This window comes from Zingiber officinale, chromosome 1B (genome assembly GCF_018446385.1).
Source record: "Zingiber officinale cultivar Zhangliang chromosome 1B, Zo_v1.1, whole genome shotgun sequence".
Taxonomy (NCBI): Eukaryota; Viridiplantae; Streptophyta; class Magnoliopsida; order Zingiberales; family Zingiberaceae; genus Zingiber; species Zingiber officinale.
This window is the reverse complement of record NC_055986.1, coordinates 64,568,500-64,577,454: the sequence shown is the minus strand read 5'-3', so window position 1 is coordinate 64,577,454 and position 8,955 is coordinate 64,568,500. Positions and strand designations below refer to the sequence as shown.

The 8,955-nt window shown below is 47.8% G+C and overlaps 1 long non-coding RNA gene across 1 annotated transcript; it reads left to right on the top strand.

Annotated features, from left to right (window-relative positions):
• The first annotated feature begins 523 nt into the window (after positions 1–523).
• LOC121969762 lies at positions 524–1,525 on the top strand. The gene is made up of 3 exons (XR_006108655.1): positions 524–1,091; positions 1,185–1,275; positions 1,469–1,525. It is a non-coding gene; the product is annotated as an uncharacterized LOC121969762 (long non-coding RNA).
• The last annotated feature ends 7,430 nt before the right edge of the window (positions 1,526–8,955 follow it).

Sequence of the window (8,955 nt, the reverse complement as noted above, 5' to 3'; positions counted from 1 at the left end):
AAATTTTTATTAGTGGGGGAGAATGTAAAATACCGAAAATGATAAGGGAATTTTTCGGAATTTTTAGAAATTTTTCGGAAATTTTTCGGAGCTCGTATGGACAAGTTAACGGGGACAAAAAATAGGGTCCGGGAAAGGCCTGTTTAGGTTACCCTGTTTTAATGAGGAAAAGATTTATTTTCTTTTCCTTTTCCTTTTCCTTTTCCTTTTCTTTTTCTTTGTATTTTTCTTTATTTCCTCGCCGTTTCTTTTCTCACTCGCGCACCCGAGCGCACCCTTTCTGTAAAATACCGGAAATAGGCGAATATGATTAAGGGAATTTTCCGGAATTTTTGGAAATTTTTCGGGAATTTTTCGGAGCTCGTACGGACGAGTTAACGGGGATAAAAACGGGGCCCGGAAAAGCCTGTTTAGGCTACCCCATTTTAACGAGGAATTTTTTTCTTTATAAATTCCTTATTTCTTTTCTTTTTCCTCATTTATATTTTTCTTTCTTCCTCGTTACTGTGCCCGTGCCCGAGCCCTCATTCTCTCCTCTCTTCTTCTCCCTTTCGCCGAGCCGAATTTGCCCTAACCGCCGGCCATCTGGCGGTTCTCCTTCTCCTCCTCTCCTCTGCCGCCCCAGCCGACGCCGAGCGTCGGCCACAAGGGCTCTCTGTGCCCTAGCGTCGGCCGCCGCCGCCGCATCTTGCCCTACTCGCCGGCGCCTCTCCTCACTGCCGCCCGACGCCTTTCCCTTCCATGCCCTAGCGCCGGTGCCGCCACCACAGTCGACGCCGAGGATTTCTTCTCTTCTCCTCTCCCTGCTTTAATCGGCGCCGCAACATCCGCCGCCGAGGCCTTAATTCCTCTGCTGCCGAAGCCCTAGCCTTTGCACAGTGCCACTGCCGCGGCATCTTCTGCCGTAGTTTCCGGCCGATTTCCCCACTCACTGGAGTAGGCTACGGTTTCCAATCAGTGACACTCTTCACCAGAGAGTAACCTGCCAATGTGGTTAGGAGTATTTGAGTGGAGATTTTGACCCCCACCTTGCTGCAATCACTGGATCCGGCAGTAACTTCAGCCACAAACCTTGATCCAGCAGTATTAGGGTAAGGAATTTGGTGATTTAATATTTATGTGAGTGAAGGATAAATTGACACATAATTAATTGGTAATTATTTGATCATTAGGTTTGTTGGCAGCGACCCTTTGATTTACAGCAGCAATTAATCTTTGCTAGCAGTAGAGTTTTGTTTTCCGGCAGCAGCTTGGTCTAGCAGCGGTTGATTTGAGGTAAGGTTTATGGTTTCGATCTTTGTGTTAGATTATTGCTAGTTGTGTTAGCAATAATTATTGATTTAGGTTTATAAGTTGTATAACGGTGTAATTGGGGTTAATGTAACTAACCCTAACTGGTCAGTGGATTAGGAATTAGTTTAGCTATTTGTTTAAAATTGAATTAGCTAAACTGTGCGATTTAACACAGGACTTTGACGCGAGACGAGTATCTCGGAGTCAGATCGGACCTTTCTATTTTCGGAGGCGGGTACTTTTGACTATTTGTCTTTGATATGCTTAGTAATGAAAATAATATGTTGCATTAATTGTGTTTCCTATTTATTTCGGTTAATCACTGCCCAATACATGTTACCTGTTTGATTGATTGTTTGATTGCATCTCGTATTGGTCTTGTACCTGATCTATCATGCTCATGGGTAGTGATATAACCACGTTTCACATGTTCAGGACCTAGGTTTGATACCTTATTGATCAGTATATCTTGATATGATTCATTCGCTTTGGTGCACATTATGATATGTCCAGAGGTTGGATTAGTATATTACCATGCTTAGTGACATGCACCATTTGCATGATCGCATGCTGTGCGATAGATTGCTCCATTATTGTCGAGCACATTGCCAGTTTCATCACTGCTCCGTTGTGACGCTCATGGGTAGCGAGATACAGCGTGGTAGCCGTCGGTTGACTCTTCCGGTGCTCGTTGATCCGCTCAGGTGTGACGCAGCATGTAGCACGTTAGAGATTCCTCCCGTCATGCATCGGGAGTTGAGAGCATTGCGCCCCCATTTATGATTTGGGGTAGAGCGTATGTACTCCGACAAAGATCCGTCCCACTCGATCACTCATCGGAGTAGTGTTCTTGAGTGCACGGTTGTCACAACCTACCCACTCGGTCCCACCGTTGTTGTGAGTCTGGCGTCAGGGGTGACCATGACATTGGCATCATATGCATGATGCATTTACTGTTTGTGTTTGTGTTTGTTGCACTTATATGCTGCACATTGCTTGGATACCTTGATTGACATGCATACAGGTCTTCTATACCTTTCGGACTGTTTGTCCTTTTACCGGGTCCTGGTTAGTACAGATTTCTCTCCTGTCTTCTTCGGTTTGTAGTTACCTTTATCTTTATCAGGAGACTGTACGCATGATTAGTGCTAGGTGTTATTTCTTTACTTTGCATATCAATTGTACCTGCTGAGTGTTGGACTCGCCCGTTGATATTTTCAGTTGCTAGTCGAGTGCAGAGTGTTGGTCCCTGCAGACTTCGAGGATGTGATTGGTTTTTCGTTTGGTTTCCTTTTCTGTTCTAGACTGTTTGCACTTGTTATGTTCTGGATTTATTTGCTTATGGACATGATATAGATTTTATTAAATCGATGGATTTGGATTTGGTTTTTATTCTACTACATGCCTGCCTGGACGGCAGAAGAGGTGAGTTCGTCGGATTTGAGTTTTACGAGTGTAGTGGAGTAGGGTGGATTTCGAGTCAGAGTATTATTTTACTGTTAGATTATATATAACTGCGTGGTGATGTTTTATTTTATTGTTATTATTCCAGCCGCCTGTGGCTGAGTATTTAGTGCTTGTAGAAAATTTGATGCTGCCGAAATTTTCTCGGACAGGGACTCCTCTGGGCGTGATAATTTAGTGGTATCAGAGCGCAGTTTTACGATCTTTTGTTTCGTATTTTGGATTTTCGGAATTTATCTGATACCAATTTATTTGGTATCAGAGCGGGTTATGATACCTGCTTTTGGTGTTCTGGAGATTTATCGGATACCGGTTGTTGGTATTCTGGATATTTGGGTTAGCCAGGTTTGCGAGTCAAACTGGGCATTATCGGATTTTCGATATGGTGATGTTTCGGATTTCCGTTTCGGATTTATTTGGATTTCCGGCGATATGTACGTTCGAAATTTTGAGGTCAGAAGTTGGGGACTGGACAGCGACGGAACATCTCCAGACAGCAAATAGGTATGTTGTTATTTTATGTTTGTTATATTGGTATTGATATCTGTAATTTAATTTAACAGATATGAGACGATCTACTCGTATTGCTGCGAGACGTGGTGCTGGACGACCACGTGCGAGGACCACGGGATCTCTGGATATGCCAGAGATGCCCACTGTTAGTGAGCCTGTCAGTCAGGGACAGACTCAGGATGCAGCGGGAGCATCGGGCTCTCAAATCCCGATAGCTCCTGTAGAGATACCTACTTTGGCCACACCGACGGTATCCACGCCTACCCTGTTTACCGTACCATCAGGGGTACCATTGGTGTACCCGACATCTGCTCCAGCGCAGCCTACGGCGTATTCAGTGTCACCACCACTTGGATCTACAGTGTATTCTATACCAGTGGCACCTGTACCCCCAGTGCCTACAGTAGCAGCAGCTACTCCACATTCGGTACCTTTTCCTACCGTACCTCCAGTTGCCACCTCTTTTGTTCCCCAGTCAGTACCACCGACGGCTTATGCTCCGGTATATACAGCAGCATCGGGAGTTCCTCCTCCGGTCTATTCCGCGGTACCACCTGTAGTATCAGCTCCAGTGTTTCCGCCAGTTCCTGCAGCCGTCCCGACACAGATCACTGATATTGTCGCTGCACGAGCTAGGATTCCAGCACTGGCCGAGTCGATGAAGACTCGTTTCACTCTTTTTCGCGGAGATCTCGATCCGAGTATGGCTCTGTCATGGATAGAGACTATGGAGCAGACTTTCTTCTATATGGCTTGCTCCGAGTGGGAGAAAGCAGAGCTGGCTGCCTATCATTTACGGGATGAAGCTAATACCTGGTGGGTTACACAGCGTTCTATTATTGGTGAGCACAATGTCACGTGGACCAGGTTCAGAGAGGCTTTTGAGAGCCGCTTCTTTCCATTGTCTTATCAGATGGCTCGCCGACAGGATTTTATGAGTCTGAGGCAGAATAATCGCTCAGTGACCGAGTATAATACTGAATTCCTCCGGTTGGCTCAGTTTTGTCCAGAGTTAGTTGCGGAGGACAGAACTCGCATGATGCAGTTTATACAGGGATTGGATGGTTATCTGCATGTACAGCTTGCCGGATTAGGGATTACATCTTACTCTGATGCATTGAATCGAGCTTTGATGATAGAGTTAGCTCAGCGAGATATCCGGACGGAAAAGAAAGCATCTGGTCGACATCGTGGCAGTCCAGCAGACACAGATCGAGTAGTCGCAGCGATCGGTCGAGTTCTCCGGGTTTCGTAGGCCTCGAGTCGTGCGATCTTCCTCGGGACGCTTCCGGTCTCCTCGGCGAGATCGGAAGCATCCACCAGCGATATCTGATGTTTAGATGTGGTTCCAGAGACCACATCACTTGCACTGGAGCAGTCGGTTTGTTTTATTGCAAATTGCACAGGCACGAGCCGATGTCGGTGAAGGCTCAAGGCCTGGAGGGTCGAGCAGAGGGGCGGTCTAGTCGATCGATGTCACGACGAGGAGGGCGAGATTCACACCCTCACGGCGTCGGCGAGGCAGCTCCTCTGCGGCGATTTGGCATGCTTGGACGAGTACTCCAGGTGCTTCAGAGCACCCCAGTTTTGCTCCGGATCTTATTATCCGACTCGGGAGCAGACTCGATCCCCGGTGCAGACGATCGCCATCCTCTCGCCTTCTCGGCTCATTATCCAAGATACCTCGATGGCGACCGCCCGGCCTCCTCCTCCTCCTGCGAGACCGGGCGAGTTCATGCGATTACCAGGGAGGATGCGCAGCGAGCCGACGGATCTGTTTTCCGCGGTATGATTTCCATTTATGCATTCTCCGCTGATATTTTGATTGATACTGGTAGTTCGCATTCTTTTATATCCCGTACCTTTATGCGGGAGATTGGTAGATTACCCACTAGCAGACCCCAGCGATTGACTGTCTCGCTACCGTCCGGTGATACTTTAGAAGTCACCCAGGAGATCAGAGGTTGCCCGTTAGACTTTGGCAACATGATACTTACGGTAGATCTTCTAGTATTGGAGATGGTCGAGTTTGATGTCATACTTGGCATGGATTGACTGTCAGTTTATCATGCTACCGTTGATTGCCAGACGAGGGTGGTCACATTCCGGCCTCCGAACCAACCCTCGTGGAGTTTCACTGGCATCAGAGACGACGGCATCTCGATTATTTCGGCGATTCAGGCACAGAAGTTGCTGTCTCACGGTTGTCATGGTTTTCTGTTATCGTTGATCAGTACTGAGGACAGTAGTAGTTCGCAGCTCTCCGACGTTCCTGTAGTCCGTGAGTACCCAGATGTATTTCCAGAGGAGCTGCCAGGTTTGCCTCCCAGAAGGCCAGTGGAGTTCGCTATTGAGCTGATTCCGGGAACCGGGCCGACATCGAAAGCTCCGTATCGTATGGCACCAAAAGAGTTGAACGAGCTGAAGGTTCAACTCCAGGAGCTTTTAGACAGAGGATTCATTCGCCCTAGTGTTTCACCATGGGGTTCTCCAGTTCTATTTGTCAAGAAGAAAGACGGCACCATGAGGTTATGTATTGACTACAGGCAGCTGAATGCAGTGACCGTCAGAAATAAATATCCATTACCACGGATTGAGGATTTGTTTGATCAGCTCAGAGGTACTTCAGTGTATTCTAAGATTGATCTGCGATCCGGATATCATCAGCTGAGAGTCAGAGATTCTGATATCCAGAAGACAGCTTTCCGTACCAGATACGGTCATTATGAGTTTTTGGTAATGCCATTTGGGCTTACCAATGCTCCAGCGGTGTTTATGGACTTGATGAACCGCATTTTTCTGGAGTATCTGGATCAGTTTGTTATCGTTTTCATTGATGACATATTGGTCTACTCTCGTTCCGAGGAGGAGCATGCACAGCATCTTCGCACAGTCTTGGAGATTCTTCGACGACATCAGCTGTACGCGAAGTTCAGCAAGTGTGCATTCTGGCTATCCTCAGTTGGGTTTCTGGGACACGTGGTTTCTAGCAGAGGTATTTCAGTTGAGATCGAGGCTGTCACCGGTTGGGAGCAGCCGAAGTCAGTTCAGGAGATCCGCAGTTTTCTGGGATTGGCCGGATATTACCGACGTTTTGTCGAGGACTTCTCGCGTATTGCTATGCCACTGACACGTCTTACCCGGAAAGGCGTGAAGTTCATATGGTCCGAGGATTGCGAGACCAGCTTTCAGGAGCTGAAGCGGAGATTAGTGTCGGCTCCAGTTTTGGTTTTACCTTCTGGAGAGGATGGATTTGTACTTTACACCGACGCATCTCTTCAGGGTTTGGGCGCTGTTCTGATGCAGCACGGCAGAGTAGTCTCTTATGCTTCTCGTCAGCTGAAGGAGCATGAGAAGAACTACCCAGTTCATGACTTGGAGTTAGCTGCCATCATCTTTGCTCTGAAGCTTTGGCGTCATCATTTATACGGTATCACATTTGAGATTCTCACTGATCATAAGAGTCTCAAATATATTTTCACTCAGAAGGAGCTTAATCTTCGACAGAGGAGATGGATGGAGTTCCTGAAGGACTACGATTGTACCATTAGCTACCACCCGGGGAAAGCTAATGTGGTTGCAGATGCACTCAGCAGGAAGTCCAGAGGGACTTTGGCTTGCCACCGGACTTCAGTCACGGACTTGATTCAGGCTTTCTCAGAGTTAGATCTTGAGGAGCAGGGACCGACAGAGCAGGGTATTCTGGTTACCATGGTTGCTCAGTCGTCGATCAGGACGAGGATCCGAGAGGCACAGGCCAGTGATCAGCATTTGCAGTTTATTAGCAGTCAGATAGCTTCCGGGCAGCAGACCGAGTTTACACGAGACGAGGAGGGTATTATATTCTTCCGAGGCAGATTATGCGTACCTCAGTCTCATCCGGTCTTACAGGAGCTATTACAGGAGGCACACCGTTCTCGATTTGCGATCCATCCAGGCGGGACCCGTATGTATCGAGACTTGAGGCGTTCCTACTGGTGGAACGGCATGAAGAAAGACATCGCGGATTTCGTAGCTAGATGTCTTGTCTGTCAGCAGGTGAAGGCTGAACACCAGAGACCTGCAGGGTTACTTCAGCGGATTCCTATTCCTGAGTGGAAGTGGGATCACATTACCATGGACTTTGTGGTAGGGTTGCCGAGGACACGACGAGGCCATGACGCGATTTGGGTTATCGTTGATCGATTAACCAAATCCGCGCACTTTTTAGCGATTCGGAGGACTGATCCCCTGGATCGATTAGCAGATTTGTATTGTCGAGAGATTATCAGACTACATGGTGTTCCGTTGAGTATTATTTCGGATAGAGATCCACGGTTTACGTCTCGTTTCTGGCAGAGTCTGCAGCAGGCCTTGGGCACACAGCTCCGTTTCAGTACAGCTTTCCATCCGCAGACAGATGGACAGTCAGAGCGGACCATTCAGACTTTAGAGGACCTGCTGAGGTCATGTGTTATGGATTTCGGAGGCAGTTGGGAGGACCATCTGCCGTTGGTAGAGTTTGCCTACAACAACAGCTTCCATTCGGCTATCCAGATGGCACCGTTTGAGGCGTTGTATGGTAGACCTTGTCGGACACCCGTCCTTTGGGATGAGGTTGGAGAGGCTCAGTTGTTGGGACCTCAGAGAGTTCAGCAGGATGCAGAGTTGGTCCGTACTATCAGATAGAGGATGACAGAGGCGCAGGACCGCCAGAAGAGTTACGCTGATCGGAGACGCAGACCACTAGAGTTTTCTGTTGGTGACCATGTGTTTCTGCGAGTTTCACCCACGAAAGGGGTGAAGAGATTTGGCCTCAGAGGTAAGCTAGCTCCGCGGTATATTGGTCCTTTCGAGATCTTGGAGAGGATCGGAGCAGTAGCTTACCGATTGGCACTACCACCGTCCCTGTCAGGCGTCCATGATGTATTTCACGTATCTATGCTGAGGAGATACGTACCTGACCCGACACATGTGCTGGCAGATATTCCAGTTCCAGTTCAGCCTGACATTACTTATGAGGAGGTTCCGGTACGGATTATCGACCGGAAAGAGCGTCAGTTGCGGAACAAGACTATCCGACTGGTTAAAGTCGGATGGCAGCATCATTCAGACGAGGAGGCTACTTGGGAGCTTGAGGATACGATCCGAGCTCGATATCCCCATCTTTTCACTTGAGGTATGTGATTCAGTTTACCGTTCAGCATTTATACTTCCTGTCTATTATTAGTACTTGCTGATGGTAGATAACGAAATTTGGGGAACAAATTTTTATAAGTGGGGGAGAATGTAAAATACCGGAAATAGGCGAATTTTAATAAGGGATTTTTTCGGAATTTTTGGAAATTTTTTGGGAATTTTTCGGAGCTCGTACGTACGAGTTGACAGGGATAAAAACGGGGCCTGGAAAAGCCTGTTTAGGCTACCCCATTTTAACGAGGAATTTTTTTCTTTATAAATTCCTTATTTCTTTTCTTTTTCCTCATTTATATTTTTCTTTCTTCCTCGTTACTGTGCCCGTGCCCGAGCCCTCATTCTCTCCTCTCTTCTTCTCCCTTTCGCCGAGCCGAATTTGCCCTAACCGCCGGCCATCTGGCGGTTCTCCTTCTCCTCCTCTCCTCTGCCGCCCCAGCCGACGCCGAGCGTCGGCCACAAGGGCTCTCTGTGCCCTAGCGTCGCCTTTCCCTTCCATGCCCTAGCGCCGGT